Here is a 20,737-nt window from a genome sequence, read left to right as displayed (position 1 = left end):
CACCGGGGCCTGGGAAAGGGGCGCCAGAGAGGGCCTGCCCTCGTCACCAGCCCGGGCCACCGCCAAGGGTTCGACAGCAGTCAATTCCGGTCGCCCACAGGAAAATCCCGTTCAGAGAAGAATTTGCTGCAGAGTGGAGGGGTGAGTCATCCAGGCGAGTCTCCCAGGGGGAGAGCCTGGGCAGGGGGCCTCTGCTTTCCAGGACGGGGACATGGGGCCCCAACCCTGCCTGCCCCCTCCTGGGACTGGGGAGGGGGGCTGCAGTCCTCCGTGGGACAAGGGTTGATGGGGTCCTCCAACTCTGCCCCCATCCCTGCTGGGGGAGGGGCGTGGGGAAGGCGGCAAGCCCTCCCTGGAAGACTGACGTTCCTGCAGGCCCACAGGAAACAGGGAGCCAGTAGAACAGTTCGGGTCGAGTGCAGGGGTTGGTGGGGGCGGGGGCGACAGCAAAGTTCCCGAGGGCAGCTCTGTGGCCATGGGGGGTGCTCAGACGGTTGGCTGGGGACTCCAGACTGGAAGGAACAGTGCAGGGGAGGAAAAGACCTGGGCAAAGGCCAGGACAGGGACTGGAAGGGTTCCTGTTTTAGGAGACAGAGAGAGCTCAGGGGTTGGCGTGGATGAAGGCAGGGGGTGGAGCAAGAGCCTGCCAAGAGGGGGCAGGGCTCTGAGGGAAGGGGTCATGGGCTGGGCTCATCACATGGCTCTCCCCAGAATCAGGGCTCCCAGGGCCTTTGCTGGGGCAGGAGTTGGGGTTGACTTCTGCTTGTAAAGGCAAAGCATTGGAGGGTTTTGAAGCAATCATTTGGGGGCTGATAAAATACATGATTATGACCTGAAAAGACCCTTCTGGCTACTGCAAGGAGAACGGGGGACGGTGGGCAGGCCAGGAGACCGTGTCACGGAGGCTAGTGTTGCTGTGATGTGGAGGGAGAGGAGGCTGTCTCCAAGTGGGAGGGGGGGAAGAACAATGCCCTGAGCCTTCCACAGACCCCAGTCCAACCAGGGGGACCAAACAGAGCCGGGGCTGGGTGCTGCTTCCTGACAGGATGGCCTGGGGGCCGGTGGGCAGGGGGCGGAGGCCCTGATGGAGAAATTTGGGAAGCTAAGTTGGAGAGATCTGCAGAAAGGGACTGTGGCTCATTAGACTGTCCAAACCTAAGTGGGTGACAAAACTAGGGTCAAGGCCCTGGCCGGTTGGCTCAGCAGTAGAGCGTCGGCCTGGAGTGCAGGGGAACCAGGTTTGATTCCCGGCCAGGGCACATAGGAGAAGCGCCCATTTGCTTCTCCACCCCCCCTCCTTCCTCTCTGTCTCTCTCTTTCCCTCCCGCAGCCAAGGCTCCATTGGAGCAAAGATGGCCCGGGCGCTGGGGATGGCTCCTTGGCCTCTGCCCCAGGCACTAGAGTGGCTCTGGTAGCAGCAGAGCGACACCCCAGAGGGGCAGAGCATCGCCCCCTGGTGGGCAGAGCCTCGCCCCTGGTGGGCGTGCCAGGTGGATCCGGGTCGGGCGCATGCGGGAGTCTGTCTGACTGTCTCTCCCCGTTTCCAGCTTCAGAAAAATACAAAAAAAAAACAAAAAACCTAGGGTCAAGCTGAGGGACCACCCAGCACTTGCACTCACAGCTCTGGGGCACAATTGTGCACAGCCCCTCTGTGCAAGGCCATCCCCCTTTCTAAGAATGTGTCTGAGCGATACTCTAGCACCCATGCACAATGACGCAGGGAGGGACCAGGCTACTTACTTTGATTGTGGCTGCAAACTATTGGAAACTCCCTAAATGTCCATCAGTAGACACCAGGGAAATGACTGCAGTGCCCGGACAAGGGAGTACTATGCAGCTCTGAACAAGGAGGAAGAAGTTCTCTCCATTCCGACGCGGAAATTGCTCCAGCAGGTAACGTTCAGGGGGAGAAAAGCAGACCGCAGACTAGAGTCTGCGGGGTGCTGCCGGCAGGAAAATTAAAGTGGAAAGGGCTACGTGTGTGGCCTCTCCTGCCTGCAGTAAGGCAGCCTGGAAGAATGCACCAGGAACTAGCAGGGGTCATTTGTGGGCGTGTGTGCACACTGGTGGGCGTGCCGGGGGGTGGGGGAGAGGGAGGGAGACAGAGGTAGGCAAGGAGCTGCTTCATCGTATATCCTGTTCGAACGGTGTATTATGGAGCCGTGTGAATGTGTTGTATACCGGCATTTTATAACTTAACGTTTCACTGAGAAACAGACGCAAGTGTTGCTGGAGACTCAAGGGAGGAGGGGAGGCCTGCGTGGCTCAGGTGGGACCATCCAGCCACATCCGGTGCCCGTTGGAAGTGGGTTCTCCAGCCAAGTTCTGTGCTCAGGTGCCAGCCCGGAGCCCAGAGCTGAGTTTCACCAAGAACATGGCTCTGGTCAGGAAGTCACACCAGGGTACGAACACAGCCAAGGTGTGAGGGGCCCGGAGAGGTTACAGAAATGGATCTAGGTCTCAGCTGGCAGGAGGGGGCTGTGACAGAGCGTCAGGGTGGAGGACTGCTGGGGTACAGCCCCGGTGAGCCAGTACAGGGACCGGAGTCTCCCACAGAGGGGGACCCTCTGTAGATGAGGTCCTGGAGGCGCTACAGTTCCTGGTAGGGACACAGGGGGCCTGAGCCTGCGCAGATGTGGCCGACGTGTGGGGCACTGAGGTTCTAGGAACCAGGAGGCAACGTGTGGAGCCTGAAGCTTCCAAAACCTGCTGACACCGTGGTGGAGGGGACAGTGGGCAGGGGCTCCTGTCCTCCGAGCACTCCGTGAGGAAAGGGGAGACAGCGAGCCTGCCAACCAGGGGGCCCCTGGTCAGCCCGGCCCCGGGCTCCTGCCCCTCACCCGAGAGACAGTCTCTGGATACAGTGGGCGGGGCAGGCTGTGATGGAGCCCCCCTGGGAAGGCCACATCAGGGTGGCTTCCAGAAAGAGGGAGCCTGGGGTGCCCTGATTCGTGGCTCTGCCCTCTGAGGGCCCTTCCTTCCCCATCACAAACGGCCCACGTTTGTAGCAGAGCATCTTTCTCAATCCTTCTATCACTTGGGGTCCAATCCAGGGGCGGAAGCGACACGGTCAGCGGCTGGCTAGGGAACATTTAAAGGACCGGACTGGAGGAACCAGGGCCAGGCTGCTGCGGACTAAAGAGAACTCCACAAACACAGGCGAGCAGGTGTCCGGCAGGGCCACCACCCCGCCCCAGGCCTGAGGCAGAGCTCCGAGGGGGTAGCAGATCTGGAAGTGTCCTCGGCCCGAACCAGCTCCGGGATTCAGACACCGCTGGAAGGGTTGCAGCCCTGGCAGAATCCACGGGGGCGGCCTGCCAGCAGAACCTGCCGGAAACTCAGTCCCCCTTGATGATGCCAGTAAGCCGTGCACGGGCAGGCACGGTGCTCAGACTCGCTGCCAAGCCAGCTAAGGAAGTGGGGAGGGAACCAGCTCATGGGGAGGTGTGCCGGGTGTGTCTGGCCTATGATAGGAACTCATGCGAACCCCTTCTTCCCATATTGTCCCTCCGGCGCCCCCTACTGATGCCGCATCCTGCCACCGGGCAAGGGATAAAAGTTCCAGAACCATGCCACCCCGAGCAGGGCGATGAAAGATGAGTTTGGAGGTGAGAGGCAGTACATTAATATCTATTTTGGTTCCCAGATGTCCCCTCCAACACAAACGTAACCTTTAAAAAACATTTCTGGCCCTGGCTGTTTAGCTCAGTCGGTGAGAGTGTCGTCCCAAAGCACCAAGGCTGCAGGTTTGATACCCGGTCAGGGCACACGGAGGACGTGACCAATGAACACACAGCTAAATAAAACAACAAATGAACACTTCTCTCTCTCTCTCTGTTCCCACCTCCTCTCTCTGTCTCTCTAAAGTCAATCAATAAATTTAAAACGTTAAAAACCTTTTTTTCTGCCCAATGCCATCCTACAAAGGAAAATGTTCTCCTCCCCGCCCCCGCCCCCACCCTCCACCCCCCACCCCTGCCACCCCATTCTCCACAAAGCGAAGACAGGGCCAGGAGTCACCACTGCATCTATGTTCATTACCCGGCAGTCACCGCCGACCCAATAGTTGGTATCACCTGAAGACGGAAGGGGCAAGCTAACTCATTGCGTGCACAATAAAAATGTCAAGGGGAGAAAAGAGGGAAACGGTTTGTTTGTGTGAGCCAACACATTCAAGAAGCAAAGGAAGCAAAACAATAGCCCTGGTTTCTGCGACAGCAGCTCAGGAGGCCACGCCGACCACCTGTGGCTTCCTTCTCCCGCGACTCCCCCTGCTCCCCGCAGCTCGGCCACAACCTCTGCCGGCTGGGGGTCTTCGCTTGAGGAAAGGACCCCCACCTCCATTCCTGAAGGCTCTGAGTCCTCAGTTGTGCTCCCTTTCTGTGGTTGACGTGGTTGTTGCATTAGTCTTTGATTTTTAAAAACTGATTGGAGAGAGAGAAACATCAACGGGTTGTGCCACTTGCTCGTGCATTCATTGGCTGAGTCTTGTATGTGCTCTGACCGGGTATCGAACCCACAACCTTGGCATATCAGGACAGATGCTCTGACCAACTACACTGCCCCTGGCCGGGTCAGTTTTCCGTTAGTCTTTACTATTGGTCCTGGAAACTGTGAGCGGAGCTGCGGAGAATCCCCTGGCCTCTTGTCCTTAGCGTGCAGAACAACACAGTCTCCCCTGAGTGACCCACTCCATCACTCAGCCACGAGAGTGATCCTTTCTTCGGCCTTTGGCTCAGGAACATAATGAGCCCAATGTAGCCAGGTGACAGGATCCTCTTTCAACTCAATGAAAGCACTGTATGTCCTTGGTTGAAACATTCTCCCCTTGGTCACTAAGACCCTGACATTAGCAGAGCTCAAGGTTAGGTGTAAAAGGGGGAGGACCCACCCACATCCACTCCTGGCTTCCTGGGCCCACGCGCGCTGGCTGGGCTGCAGCAGAAACGGAGCCGTGTGACGGGGTCCGGTGGGAGAGAGAGCGCTGCCCTTCCCAGACGTTGTTTCCCGACTGGCATCCTAAGGAGCCTGAGGTAAGTCAGCCAGCCTCTCAGTCCGCAGCCCCTTCCAGGAGGCAGGACGTGCAGCGAGGCCAATGAATCCCGCGGCCCTGAGGCCACGCTGCTGTGAGACGTGTTCCTGGGTCAGAAGCGCTGCTGCCGTGTGGAGTCCCGACAGAAGCCTAATGGGCTAGGGAGACACACCCACGTCCAGAAGGACCTGTTGTTCCAGGGCGGCCGCATCACTGTCCCTCTGGGAGGGGAGAGGTCCGGGGTCATCAACCTGCTACCTGGTGCACATTCTCCCGAGGGAACGGTGCCAGCTGGAGCTAAGTGCGGGTCTCTGCTGATGTCAGATAAGACACTTACTTGGCAGGAGCCAGAGTGGTGTGGTAAGAGGAAGTCCGTGTTCTCGAGCCCACGCAAAGCCCACACCCCTGTCACCATAGCTACTCTGCTGGTGGGTCCACTGAGAGAGCACCGGGGCGGCTGGAGAAACAGGTTGTCATGGGTCAAATTGTGTCCCCCAAAATTCATATTGTAGCCCGACAGCCCAGTACCAGGGAATGGGGTCTCATTGGAGATAAGACCTTTCTAGAGGTAATCAGGTTAAGATGAGGTCATCAGAGTGGGTCCCTAACTAAATGTGACCGATGTCCTTCCAGAGACAGACACACGGGCGAGAAGGCCGCTGTGGCCGCTGTGAAGACAGAGGCAGAGACTGGGAAGATGCTTCCACAAGCCCAGGCACACCCGCGATTTCCAGAGAGCCCCGGAAGCTGGACGGTGCGCAGGGGACATACCCCTTCTCACAGCCCTCGGAAGGAAGTAACCCTGCCAGCGACCTGACCTTGGGCTTCCAGCCTCTAGAACGGTGAGGTGCACCTTTCTGTTGTGTCAGCTCAGGCCGTGGGCCTAACAGAAGCCCTGGTGGACGGACACAGAGGCTGCCAGCCGTCCCGACAGCTCTTTACCCTCTCACCGGATTCCTGAGAGTGGCATTCTTACGGCACACAGATACTCACCGGAGAAGCCATCCACACTTCTCCCCCAGGTCTCCCGTTTCTCCCCACGTCCCTGACCAGTCAGCCCAACTGTCCGCAACTGTCTAAGCACAGACCTGTGCCTCCGGACACAGCGGACAACTAACTGAATGCATTGCTCCGCTCTGCCACCCCCAGGAATGCTTTTTTTTTTTTTTACAGAGACAGAGAGTCAGAGAGGGATAGACAGGGACAGACAGACAGGAATGGAGAGAGATGAGAAGCATCAAGCATCAGTTTTTCATTGTGGCACCTTAGTTGTTCATTGATTGCTCTCTCATATGTGCCCTGACCGCGGGCCTTCAGCAGACTAAGTGACCCCTTGCTCGAGCCAGCGACCTTGGGTCCAAGCTGGTGAGCTTTCTCCTCAAACCAGATGAGCCCACGCTCAAGCTGGCGACCTCGGGGTCTTGAACCTGGGTTCTTCTGCATCCCAGTCCGATGCTCTATCCACTGCACCACCGCCTGGTCAGGCAGGAATGCTTCTTCATTGCTACCCTTCGGGGTCACCTCTGAGTGGGGCTGCAATGAGGTCCGCTAGTTTATCCTGTGGCTCTGTCTGTCCTCCAGGCAGGAGCCAGGGGCACGGACCAGGGGGAGGAAGCCAGGCGCCAGGAGTTGGTGTCGAAGGAACCTGTGGACCACCTTCTTTGCAAATCGCTGTGCACCCGGGACCTGCCCGAGGTCGGACGCTCACATTGTTCCCACGGAGTGTTACCACAAACACAGAACTGATGGCTGCGTGGGTGGTCTAACAACACTGAGCTCTGGAGGGCAAGCGCGGGCCCCATAGTCACCAGCATCTCTTGGTTGGACCTGTGGTCTCCACCAAACCCCAGATGGAAAGCCAGGAGCAGCCTCCCCGGGAGGAAAAGAGGCACCTGCAGAAGAGAGACTCGAATGGCTCCACGGCTCTGGAGCTCTGGCTGGGAGCTTCCCGGCTATGTGAGTCAGGGACATTTTGAGCACCGCTGGACCTGCTGGGTCAGAGGGCCCCTGTGGGGGAAGGGGGACACTACACCGCGGCCTGAGCCTGCAGAGCCTTTCCTTCGCCCGCTCTGCTCTTGAGACGGACTCCCTTGTGGGTGACTCTGCAGAGGTCACAGTGCAGCACACTACACCACATCACCACATCGCTCCCCAAATCCACAAAGGCCTTCTCATCATTTGTCCCCCCATTTTTGTGACAGAGACAGAGAAAGAGACAGAGAGCAGGACAGTTAGGGACAGACAGACAGGAAGGGAGAGAGATGAGAAGCATCAATTCTTTGTTGTGGCACTTTAGTTGTTCATTGATTGCTTTCTCATATGTGCCTTGACGGGAGGGGTGGGTACAGTAGAGCGAGTGACCCCTTGCTCAAGCCAGTGACCTTGGTTTCAAGCCAATGACCTTCAGCTCAAACCAGCGACCTTGGGCTTCAAGCCAGTGACCTTTGGGCTTAAGCCAGTGACCATGGGGTCATATCTATGATCCCACACTCAAGCCGAATGAGCCCATGCTCAAGCCAGTGACCTCGGGGTTTCGAACCTGGGTTCCCTGCCTCCCAGTCCGACTCTGTCTCCACTGCACTACCACCTGGTCCTGCCCCACCCCTTTTCTTTTTCATGGTAGATTGTAAGAGGGGCAAAAATTTGCCTTTTTAGAGGGAAATTTTAAAACCCCCAGATCAAATGACTCCCAGAAACTTAGAAATCAAAGGCCCCTAAATTTGGGAGGGGTGGAGTATTTCCCACCTTCTAGTTCACACAGGTCTCATCAAGGCATCTGAGGTATACTTGCTGTGTCCTGTCGGCATAATGTCTTCAATGTGATGGACCAGTGTGATGTGTTGTGGAAAGTTAAGATTAAAAAAGAAGAAGAAGAAGAAGGTTACCAGGTGCGGGGGGAGGGAAGGAGGGAGAGGGGGAAGGGGAGGGAAAGGGGCACAAAGAAAACTAGATAGAAGGTGACGGAGGACAATCTGACTTTGGGTGATGGGTATGCATAATTGAATGACAAGATAACCTGGACATGTTTTCTTTGAATATATGTACCCTGATTTATTGATGTCACCCTATTAAAATTAATAAAAATTTATTTATAAATAAAAAAAGAAGAAGAAGAAGAAGAAGAAGAAGCCTGACCAGGTGGCGGTGACAACAGCTACAGGTGGAGTCACTACCGGACCACAATCGTCATAGTTCACAGTCATTCTCCAAGGCCTCTCAACATCTGCACAGGCTAAGCTGGTGAGTTAGATATATGAGAATGGTCATCAAGTCTTCAGGGCTGGCATTAATCTCTGCACCTACCCAGGGACCCCCGATCAGGGCCAGAACGAGGGTGAAGCAAGTGAGGCAGCAGGGCACACCATTTGAGGAGGTGCTTCTTCTCAGGATCATGCAACCACGGAGTCTGCCCTTACCCTCGGATCCCGAGGGGCCCCTTGTGAGGAGACACTCCTGGGTTTATGCAAGTCAGTTGTCGGATATTAACGCATGCATCCACTACTGCTGCAACTGGAACTGAGCAAGATATTTCTGGAGGGCATTTTATTTTTAAAAATATGATTTCAAGTTTTCAAAATGATCTTGTAACTTCCCACAAATTTGTTCTCTCTTGTGAATGTTTTAAATTTAAGTTTATATTTATTTTTTATCAGACTAAATGTAAACATAGTTTAAAAAGTCAAATCACAGCCTGGCCCGTGGTGGCACAGTGGATAGGGTGTTGACCTGGGATGCTGAGGTCTCAGGTTCGAAGCCTGAGGTCACTGGCTTGAGAGTGGGCTCATCCAGCTTGAGCGCAGGGTCGCCATCTTGATTGTGGGATCATCCACATGATCCCATGGTTGCTGGCTTGAGCCCAAGGTCACTGGTTTGGCTGGAGCCTCCAGGGTCAAGGCACATATGAGAAACAATCAATGAACAACTAAAGTGACGCAACTCTGAGTGGATGCTTCTCATCTCTCTCCATTCCTGTCTCTCCCTCTCCCCCTCTCTCTCCCTCTGTATTTTACGTATGTGCTATCAAAAAAATAAAAATAAAAAATTTAAAAGACAGAGACAGAGAGAATCCCGAAAGCAGCAGGAGAAAAGTGGACCATTATACTCCAGGGATCCTCAGGAAGATCATGAGAAGTCCTGGAGGCCAATAGATAGTGAGCCGATAGATGCATAAATACTAAAAGGAAAGAAACCTGTGGACCAAGAATCTTCTATCTGGCAAAACTCTGCTGCGGAAGTGAGGGAGAAATGAACACATTCCCAGATAAACAAAGACTCGAGAAACTGTGATCAACAGACCTGTCCTGCAAGAAATATTCAACGAAGTCCTACAAGATGAAATGAAAGAGCACTGGGCAGTCACCTGAAGCCGGGTGGAGAAGTGAAGACAGATACACGAACAACTAAAAAAGCTCGTATTATGGTAACAGTGGTGTATAACTGTACTTTGTTTGTTTTCTACATGACTGAAGCATTTTTTTTTTAATTCAGTGAGAGGAGGGGAGGCAGAGATAGACTCTTGCATGCACCCTGACCAGGATCCACCCAGCAAGCCTGCTAGGGGGTGATACTCTACCCACCTGGGGCATTGCTCCGTTGCTCAGCAACTATAAATAGTTGTAGGCGCACTATATACAAATTTCTGAGGCAAAGGCCATGGAGCCATCCTCAGTACCGGGGCCTACTCGCTCCAATAGAGTGAAATGTTGCAGGAGGGGAAAAGAGAGAGAGAGAGAGAGAAGTGAGAGGAGGAAGGGTGGAGAAGCAGATGGGGCCCTTCTCCTGTGTGCCCTGATCAGGAATCGAACCCAGGACATCCACACACTGGGCTGACGCTCTACCACTGAGCCAACTAGCAAAGGCCATGACTGAAGCATTTAAATAAAAAAAATATATTAGTGTAAAAGCAAGAAGTATTGCAACTTTGGTGTATAACTGCAAATCTTGTTTTCTACATAGTTAAGGAGATGAGTGCATCTGAGAGAATTATTAGTTTGTGTTTTTGAGAACACAAATATAGTGACACTGCCTGACACTAAGCCTGTGACTGTTGAAGAATCCATTTAGAAAGACACCCATTTTGAATCCACATAAGACACACTCCTTGGAAAACACCAGTTAAGGAACTAGGCTACCCACACTCATGAAGTTCCCTTTTCAGAAAACACTGGATGACCTAGAAAACTAACCGCATCAGTGACCCCACCTCCACTCTTCCACACCCCAATTCCCACTCTTGTGCTTCAAATTAGCCAATTTAATAAGTGACCCTGCAAAATCTCAGACACCCCCCCCAGCCCTAATAAAGGCAGAGTCCCAGGTCCATGTTCTCTCCCTCTCTCTCTCTCTCTCTCTCTCTCTCTTTCTCTCTCTCCCCTTGCAACCTCGCCATGTGACCCCCGGGTGTGCTGTGTGTCGCCCAAGGCCTGTGAGTAATAAAGCTAGTTCCTCAAGTTCCCCAATGGCTTTTTGGCCGAGGGGCACCCTGCAATCATAATAAGAGACACAGGGTCAGGCCAGCCACAACACTGGCCCTGGTAGGAGAAGTGCTGTGTGGTTTGCTGTGAGTAATATGGGCCCCGGCCAGCACCTCTGACACCCCAAGCTGAGAGTATCACCATCAAAAGGCTGCGTCCAACACAGCCACAATGTACGCAGGTGTAATTTTGTTATATCAGAAACTGAAAGGGGTGGAGAAGAGCAGTAAAGGAATATCAGTGACGTTAAGCCAGTGGTTCTCAAACTTTTTGAAGTCGGGCGCATTTAAAATCCTATAAATAGTTGTAGGCGCACTATATACAAATTTCTGAGAAATATGTTATAATAATTAAGTCAAATATGAAAGAACAAAAATATAAAGTTCAAGTGTGCCTTTATGGTAATTAAACAAAATAAATACGACAAAATTAAATTTATTCTAACATTAAAAAACGTTTTTATGTTAAATTTTTTGAGTTATGCTTTTTAGAATTTGTAAAAAAGAGGGGTTAGAAAATTTAAAAATGACAAAAAAGTTATCTTTTTATATATATTGCTACATTCTTTTCTTTTTTTTTTTTTTTTTTTGTATTTTTCTGAAGTTGGAAATGAGGAGGCAGTCAGACACACTCCCACATGCACCTGACCAGGATCCACCCGGCACGCCCACCAGAGGGCAATGCTCTGCCCATCTGGGGCGTTGATCTGTTGCAACCAGAGCCATTCTAGCGCCTGAGGCAGAGGCCCCAGAGCCATCCTCAGCGCCCGGGCCAACTTTGCTCCAATGGAACCTTGGCTGCAGGAGGGGAAGAGAGAGACAGAGAGGAAGGAGAGGGGGAGGGATAGAGAAGCAGATGAGCACTTCTCCTGTGTGCTCTGGCCGGGAATCGAACCCGGGACTCCTGCACGCCAGGCCGACGCTCTACCACTGAGCCAAACGGCCAGGGCCTATATTGATACATTCTTATTAAGATTTAGTAAATTTGGCAGGCCCCAGGGTGAATGTATTAAGTTATTTCATTCTTGTGTTTATGAGAAACATGAACTTGATGTGTCCTAGCGATTTTTTTAGTGTTTGGACATATACTTGAAAGGCAAACTCTCATTTCCTCATCAATACATTGAAGAATTCCTCTCTTTTTACTCTTGTGTTAAGTGCAGAAAACCCCCATCATACATATCATCTTAACTTTACACCAAACAAAGAATAGAAGAAACTTGCCTCCAGTCTTTTTGGGGAACATGGTGGTAGTGTAAACAATCCAGTACCACAGCTTAACAGCCTTTTGCTACCTAATCAGGCAAGTGAGGTGGGGGGTTGGGCAGACTGTCAGCTTACAGCCAATTCTCCACACCTCTGTCCCCCAAAAATCTAAATTCCAAAAACCTTGTTGGTTTTTTGGTCCTCAACAGGCACATATTTCTCTAGAATACCATAGGGTGCACCTGGAAATCTTCTAGGGTGCACTAGTGCGTCCTGGTGCACACTTTGAGAACTACTGTATTAAGCTGATATACAGTAAATTCAAATTAGAGGCCCTGGCCGATTGGCTTAGTGGTAGAGCATCAGCCCGGCATGTGGATGTCCCGGGTTCTATTACTCCTCAGGCAGGGCACACAGGAGAAGCGCCCATGTGCTTCTCCACCCTCCCCCAGCTCTCTCTCTTCCCCTCCTGCAGCCAAGGTTCAAATGGTTTCCAGCATAGGTGGCCCCAGGCTCTGAGTATGGCTCCATGGCCTCATCTCAGGCACTAAAATAGTTTGGTTGCTGAGCACCAGAGCAGCAACCCGGACTGGCAGAGCATTGCCTGATAGGGGGCTTGCCAGGTGGATCCAGGCAAGGCGCATGCGGGAGTCTGTCTCTGCCTCCTCGCCTCTCACTTAATTAAAAAAAAATTAAAATTAGGATTTTTTTTTCTTTTTTTCTTTTTTAAGTGAGAAGCAGGGAGGCAGAGAGACAGAATCCCGCATGCTCTCTGACCTGGATCCACCTGGCAACCCCCGTCAGGGGCTGATGCTCTGCTCATCTGTGGCTGCTGCTCTGTTGCTCGGCAATGGAGTTATTTTAGCACCTGAGGAGAGGCCATGGAGACATCCGTAGTACCCAGGGCCAACTTGCTCATTGGAGCCATGGCTGCAGGAGAGGGAGGAAGAGAGAGTGAGAGAGAAGGAGGGAGAAGGAGGGGAGGGGAAAGTGGAGAAGCAGATGGTTGCTTCTCCTGTGTGCCCTGACTGTGAATTGAACCCAGGACTTCCACACACCAAGTGACACTCTACCACTGAGCAAACCGGCCGGGGCCTAAACCAACTAAATTGAACAGACATATACAGAACACTCTACCCAACAACAACATACATATTCTTCTCAAGTGCACATGGAACATTTTCCAAGGTGGACCCTAAGTCAGGCCACTAATTAGGTCTCAATGAATTTTAAAAGATAAATGTCAAATATCCAAAACTAAAGCATTCACAAAATCATGGAAATTAAACAATACACTTTTAAACAACAAATGGATCAAAGAAAAAAACCACAAGGGAAATTAGAAAATACTTAGAGGCCTGACCTGTGGTGGTGCAGTGGATAAAGCATCGACCTGGAAATGCTGAGGTCGCCGGTTCGAAACCCTGGGCTTGCCTGGTCAAGGCACATATGGGAGTTGATGCTTCCAGCTCCTCCCCCCCTTCTCTCTCTCTGTCTTTCCTCTCTCTCTTTCTCTGTCTCTCCCTCTCCTCTCTAAAATGAATAAATAAAAATAAATAAATAAAATTAAATTAAAAAAAAGAAAAAAAAAAAGAAAATACTTAGAGATGAATGATAATGAAAACACAACATACCAAAAGTTATGGGATGCAGCAAAGGCAGTTCTAAGTGGGAAATGTATAGCTATACATGCTTATATGTATAGAAACATGTTTCTGTACATGTCGTTGTTAAGAAACAACAACAGCCTGACCAGGGAGTGACGCAGTGGATAGAGCGTCGACTGGGATGCGGAGAACCCAGGTTTGAGACCCCGAGGTCGCAGCTTGAGCGCAGGCTCATCTGGTTTGAGAAAAAAAAAAAAAAAAAAAAGCTCACCAGTTTGAGCCGAAGGTCGCTGGCTCCATCAAGGGGTTACTCGGTCTGCTGTAGCCCCACGGTCAAGGCACATATGAGAAAGCAATCAATGAACAACTAAGGTGTCACAACAACAAAAAACTGATGATTGATGCTTCTCATCTATCTCTGTTCTTGTCTGTCTGTCCTTATCTATCCCTCTCTCTGACTCTCTGCCTCAGTAAAAAAAAAAAAAAAAAAAGAAAGAAACAACAACAGCCTGACCAGGCGGTGGTGCAGTGGATAGAGCATCAAACTGGGATGCTGAGGACCCAGGTTCAAAACCCCAAGGTTACCAGCTTGAGCGCAGGCTCATCAGCTTGAGTGCAAGCTCACCAGCTTGAGTGTGGGATCACTGGCTTGAGCAAGGGATCATAGATATAACCCCATGATCACAGGCTTGAGCCCAAAGGTTGCTGGTTTGAAGCCCAACGTAACTGGCTTGAGACCAAGGTCGCTGGCTCGAGCAAGGAGTTACTTGGTCTGCTGTAGCCCCACGGTCAAGGCTCATATGAGAAAGCAATCAATGAACAACTAAGGTGCCGCAACTATGAGTTGATGCTTCTCATCTCTCTCCCTTCCTGTCTGTCTGTCCCTATCTGTCCCTCTCTCTGACTCTGTCACAAAAAAGAAACAAGGACGATCTCAAATCAACAATTTAACTTAAAAACTAAAGAAACTAGAAAAAGAAGAACAAACTAAACCCAAAGCTACCACCAGAAGGAAGGAAATAAAGATTGGAGCAGAAGTAAACATAAAGGGAATACAATGACAATAGAGAAAATCAATGAAACTGAAAGTTGTTTTTTCAAAAAGGTCAACAAAATTGAGAAATCTTTAGCTAGATGGACTAAGAAAATAAAAGAAGTTTCAAATTATCTGAATTTAAAGTGGAGACATTACTACTGATTCTGCAGAAGTAAAAAGGGTTATAAGAGAGTAGTATGTCCCTGGCCAGTGAATAGAGCATTGTCTTTGCACACTGAGGTCACAAGTTCGATCCCCAGTCAGGGAACCTGTGAGAAGTAATCAATGAGTGCACAACTAAATGGAACAGCTAAGTGCGACAATGAGTTGATACTTCTCTCTCTCTCTCTCTCTCAAATCAAAAGAAAAAAATTTAAAAATAGAAATTATAAGAGAATTATAAGAGAAAATTGGATAGGACCAGGCGGTGGTGCAGTGGATAGAGCATCGAAATGGGATGCAGAAGGACCCAGGTTTGAGACCCCGAGGTTGCCAGCTTGAGCTCGGGCTCATCTGGCTTGAGCAAAAAAAAAAAAAAAAGAGAGAGAGAGAGAGAGAGAGAGAGAGAAAATTAGATAACCTAAATGAAATGGACAAATTTCTAGCAACACAAAACCTACCAAGACTAGTCTGACCTGTGGTGGTGCAGTGGATAAAGCATCAACCTGAAATGCTAGTTCGAAATCCTGGGCTTGCCTAGTCAAGGCATATATGGGAGTTGATGCTTCCTGTTCCTCCCTCCTTTTCTCTCTCTTTCTCTCCCCCTCTCTAAAAATGAATATAAAAAATAAAAATAAACCTACCAAGACTAAATCAGATAGAAACAGGAAGGAAATTTTGCATAGACCTGTAACTAGGAAGATGGTTGAATTAGTAACTAAAAATCTCCCAACAAAGAAAAGTCCTGGACCTGATAGCTTCACCGGTGAATTCTACTAAACATCTAAACAAGAGAAAATTCCATCCTTCTCTCAGACTTTTCCAAAAGAACCAAAGAGGAAGGAACACTTCCTAACTTGTTCCATGAGGCCAGCAGAATCCTGAAACCAAAACCAGAAAATGGCACTACAAGGAAAGAAAAAACAAAAAACACACTACAGATGCTAAAGTCCTCAACAAAATACTAGCAAACTGAATTCAGCAACATATTAAAAGGATCATGCACCATCGACCAAGCAAGATTTATTCCTGAAATGCAAGGGTAGGTCACTATACGAAAATTAATATCATATACCACATACACAAAATGGAAGTTAGAAACCGTGTATTTATCTCAATTGATGCAGGAAAAAGCATTTCACAACATTCATTCCTCTTTCGTACCTAAACACTCAAGATAGGAATAGAAGGAAACCACTTCCATGTACTAAAAGCCATATACGAAAACCCCACAGCAGACATCATACTTCATGGTGAAAAATTGGAAGCAAAAGCTTTCTTAGAGGAAAACTCCTGAGATCAGGGACAAGGCATATCTGATCTTTTGCCACTTCTATTCAACACAGTGCTTGAAGTTCTAACCAGAGCAATTAAGCAAGAAAAAAGAAATAAGACACATCCAAACTGTAGATGAAGAGATAAAATTATTTCTGTTTGCAGATGATCTGATCTGTCCACATAGAAAACCCTGAAGACTCCACAAGAAAAGCCGTTCGACAACATAAATGAATTCAGCAAAGCAGCAGATACAATGTCAACACACAAAAACCAGCTGCATTTCTATGCAGGAGTAATGAAGAACCTGCCAAGAAAATTACAAAAAACAAAATTATTTACAACGCGTGGAAAAATACTTAAGAATTAACGTCATCGAGCTGGCGAGAGACTTGTGCAATATACACAACAAACATTGCCAAAAGCAATGAAATACACCAAGAAATGGGAACACATTCCATGTTTATGAGTTGGAAGATTTGTTAAGATATCAGTACTACCCTAAGCACTCTACAGATTCAATGCAATTTCTTTTTTTTAATTTATTCATTTTTAGAGAGAGAGAGAGGAGAGAGAGAAGGGGGTTAGGAGCAGAAAGCATCAACTCCCATATGTGCCTTAACCAGCTAAGCCTGGGGTTTTGAACCGGCAACCTCAGCGTTCCAGGTCGACGCTTTATCCACTGCGCCACCACAGGTCAGGTACAATGCAATTTCTATCAAACTCCCAATGACATTACTTGCGGGTTAGAAAAACCCGTTCTAAAATTCACATGGACTCTCAAGGGACCACAAATAGTCAAAACAATCTTGAAAAATAATAAAACCTGGAGGGCTCACACTTCCTGACTTCAAAATGACTACAAAGCTAAAGTAATCAAACAGCACCGTTTTGGCATAAAGACAGACATAGGCCAGTGGGATAGAATGAAGAACCCAGACATAAACCCTCCTGGACACGGTGAAGTGATTTTTGACAAGAGTGTCAAGGCCATTCAACCGGGGAGGAGTCTTTTCAATAGACAGTACTGGGGAAACTGGTTCATCACATGCAAAAGAATGAAATTGTACCTGTATCCAGTACTACATACAAAAATTAACTCAAAGTAGATCAAGGACCTGAATGATAGACCAAAACTCATAAAACTCTTAGAAGAAAACATGATTCAAAAGCCTCACAACATTGAATTTGGCAACGACTTCTTGGATGGGACACCAAAGCCAGAGGTAACAAAATTTTAAAAAATAGACATACTGGATTTTATGAGAAATGTTAAATTTGTGCATCAAAAGACACTATCTTCAAAGTGAAACTGCAACCCACAGAATGGCAGAAACTATTGGCAAACCATATATCTGATAAGGGATTAATATCCAGAACATTTAGAGAATTTCTAAACATCAACAATAAAAAAAAACCTACCTGATTCAAAATGGGCAAAAGACTTGAATAGACATTTCTTCAGAGAAAATACATGAATGGCCAAGAAGCACCTGAAAAGATGCTTAATATCACTAATCATTAGGAAAGTGCAAATCACAATGACAGAGAGATACCATCTCACAATCATTAGGATGGCTGCCATAAAGCAAAACAAAACAGACAAACCAAAAAACAGAAAACAAGTGTCGATGAAGATGTGGAGAAATTGGAATCCTTGAGCACAGTTGGTGGGAATGTAAAATGGTACAGCCACTGCGGAAAACAGCCATGGTGGTTCCTCAGAAAAATAAAAATACAATTATCATATGATCCATCAATCCCGCTTCCTAGTATATACCCACAAGAAGTGACAGGAAGATCTCTAAGAGGTACATGTACACGCCATGTTCATAGCAACATTATTCACCATAGCTAAGACATGGAAGCAACCCAGGTGTCCATCAAGGGATGCATGAGTAAACAAAATGTGATGTATACACAAATGGAATTCCATTGAATTGAAATGTAATTAACTATATAGTCTTTAAAAGGAGAGAGATTCTGACAGGTGCTTATAACGTGGCTGGAACTTGAGGACACTATGCTAAGTGAAATACGGCAGTCACAAAAAAACTGACAAATACAACATATCCCACTCAGATGAAGTACTTAGAGTCGTCAGAGTCATAAAGACAGAAAGTGTAATGGTGATGCCAGGGGAGGGGGGGTGTAGAACGGGAAGCTGTTATTTAATAGGTATAAAATTTCAGTTTACAAGATGAAAGGAATTTCAGGGATGGATGGCAGTGATGATTGCACAAGAATGTGAATGTACTTAACATCACTGAACTATAACTAAAAAATAGTTAAGATGGTAAATTTTATGTTATGTGCATTTTGTCAAACACAAAAAACTGCATGATACATACTTGTATCATGCATGCATAACCTGTGTATAAACTGTTGACTTGCAATCACATTGTTGGGGGGAATAAAATGACCTACCTAGATGCCACCTGAGCTTGACAGGCAGGTGAAGACGGGACTATCACCACCATGACTGAACACGCTGAAGTGCAGAATGTGGCTTTCACCTGCAGGCCTTGCAGGTTCAAGGCTGAGCACCTCTGTTGGGCAGGTACGCCCCCTGGAGGTGGGCAGTGAGTACTGCATACCTTGGACAGATTCCCCATTTGGAGACATAAGAAGAGAAGCAGAATAAATTTAAAAGATAAAAACAGGGAAAGAAATGTAATACCTCCACCCAACTGCCAATTAGTGAGTGCCTCTTCCTTCTTCTGGGGCCAGGGGTGAGGGAAAATGAGAGAGGCAAGGTCAGGGTCATGGTTCTCATGAACGCCCCCCAAATAGGGAAGAGGCATGCACACCAGGCATTGCTGTGTACACATGCTTCCCCTTTTACATTGTATCTTGGTGGAATTTCCACATCAGAACCAGGAGCTCTTCCTCCTTCTCGTTCAGAGCTGCATAGTACTCCATTGTTTGAGCACTGCAGGTATTTTCCTGGTGTCTACTGATGGATATTTAGGGAGTTTCCAATATTTTGCAGCCACAATCAAAGTAGGTTGCCTGGTCCATGAGTCATTGAGTATGGGTGTTAAGAATATTACTAAGACACAGTCCTAGAAGGGGGGTGGTTGGCTCACAGGTTTGTGCCTATTGGTAAATGTGGCTGCACAGGGGCTGGGCACAGTTATGCCCCAGAGTCGTGACTGAGAGTGCCTGGTGGCCACCAGCCTCACCATGAACAAATGCTAACTGTTCCAGCTAAAAAGAGCAGATGAGTGGGTGCCTGGGCGGGTCAGCGGAGAGGGCTAGGGTGGACAGTTACATTGGACCATGAGCAAACTTTGGGTGGGGAGGGATGTGTTCACCACCTTTATTGTGATAGTTTCATAAGTAGATACACATATGGAAAGTGGCCAAACTGTATGGTTCAATTGTATGCAGCTAATTGCATGCTAATTATATCTCAATAAAGCTGTTTCTTTAAAAACATTGAGATGTGATCTTTTTTTCCTTTTTTCTTTTTGTCCTATCATTGTTTAAAAAATTAACGATTTTGTCTCCAGATCTGGCAAAGTTGTGAGGAAACTGTCTTTCCTCTCAATGAGAGGCTGAATTGGCATAAGTCCTTTTAGAATTAATTTTTTTAGCAATCATTAAAAAGTGCTTCTATTCTTTGAGGAAGAAAAATTATATGTGCTCCTTAGTTGGCTGTTAAGCTTTTATTAAGTTTTCCCCTTTTTGTCTCAGTAAACTTGAGCTACACAGGTCTGGGGTTTTTTTGTTGTGATTTGTTTTTGTTTTTGTTTTGCTTCTATGGCCAACTAGTAAATTTCCAGAATGTGGCCTTCCAAATGAAAGTCTATGTAATTAACAAAAGGCACCTATCTTTAATTCAGTCCATTAGAGTGTTGTCTTGAAGCAGCAAGGTTGCAGGTTTGATCCACAGTCAGGGCACATACAAGAAGCAATCATGGATGCACAGCTAAGTGGAACAACAAATGAATGCTTTCCTCTTTCTTTCTCCCCTTTCTTCTCTCTGACTCTCCAAAATCAATTTTAAAAAAATAAAAAAGGAACCTAAGAAAGTTTAAAATGTTTCCTCTCCCCTGAAATCACAGAGGAAAAGATACCATTCTGAGTTCTAAAACTCAGAGAATTTGGTTTGCTAGGTGTTGAATCCAACCACCTACAAGAGTGGAAATCTATTTTTTTCCTATGCAAAACTGGGACTTATCTGAACATTCTTAACTGTTGCCAACTTATTCATTTCTTGTTAACAATGAATCTATTATTTAAACAGAAAGGTTCTACAATGTTTCTAAGATTTTAAAATCTGTTGCCATGGCTTTGGAAGGTCACTTGAGACAGAAACCTGGAACCAGGCTTGCTAGTCTCACTTCACAACTGTCGCCTTGGTCAGTGTCCTGGAATCATCTATCTGGGTTCCTAAACAGCACAGTACTCGAAATTTCTCAGACACGGTCTGCACTTCTGCTAGATTTCTTATCTTAATGAAGGGATTGAGAGTCGTGGCTCACCTTAAATAAGATTTCTCAAGTAACCATTCTACTTCTAGGGAATGTATGTCTCAGAAGTAATAGGACAAACATATGTCGTCTGTCTACAGGATTCTTATTGTAGGGAAAACTGGAAAATCCCAAAATATCCAACAACAGAGAAAGAGGCAAACAATTCCATTTCTCATGACAGTGTGGCCATTCCAAAGAGGAGCCAGGTCCATTTTCCGTGACTAGGGGAAATGTTCGCGACAAGACATTGAGTGAAAAAAGAAAATTTGCGGAATACTGTCTAGAGCAGGACTGCTACACGCACCTGGGTGGAAGTGGGGCTTAGAGGACTGGATCAGCTGAGAGGGAGGGGGTCGCATCAGTCTGTCCTCACATAATCCTTAGCAGCTGTGGGAGGGGGTGACTCTTCTTTGTTCAGATTTGTGAAAAGAAAATAGTATTTTGTACAAACAGGATGGGGAAAGGCAT

At 48.1% G+C, this 20,737-nt stretch overlaps 1 long non-coding RNA gene across 1 annotated transcript; it reads left to right on the top strand.

Annotated features, from left to right (window-relative positions):
• On the top strand, positions 1–3,939 carry LOC136335267 (uncharacterized). Its single transcript, XR_010731292.1, has 3 exons — positions 1–141; positions 1,788–1,893; positions 3,054–3,939. It is a non-coding gene; the product is annotated as an uncharacterized lncRNA (long non-coding RNA).
• The last annotated feature ends 16,798 nt before the right edge of the window (positions 3,940–20,737 follow it).

The sequence above is a fragment of the Saccopteryx bilineata genome, chromosome 4 (genome assembly GCF_036850765.1).
Source record: "Saccopteryx bilineata isolate mSacBil1 chromosome 4, mSacBil1_pri_phased_curated, whole genome shotgun sequence".
NCBI classification, from domain to species: Eukaryota; Metazoa; Chordata; class Mammalia; order Chiroptera; family Emballonuridae; genus Saccopteryx; species Saccopteryx bilineata.
The sequence above is the reverse complement of the archived record's forward strand: the minus strand, read 5'-3'. Positions and strand labels throughout refer to the sequence as shown.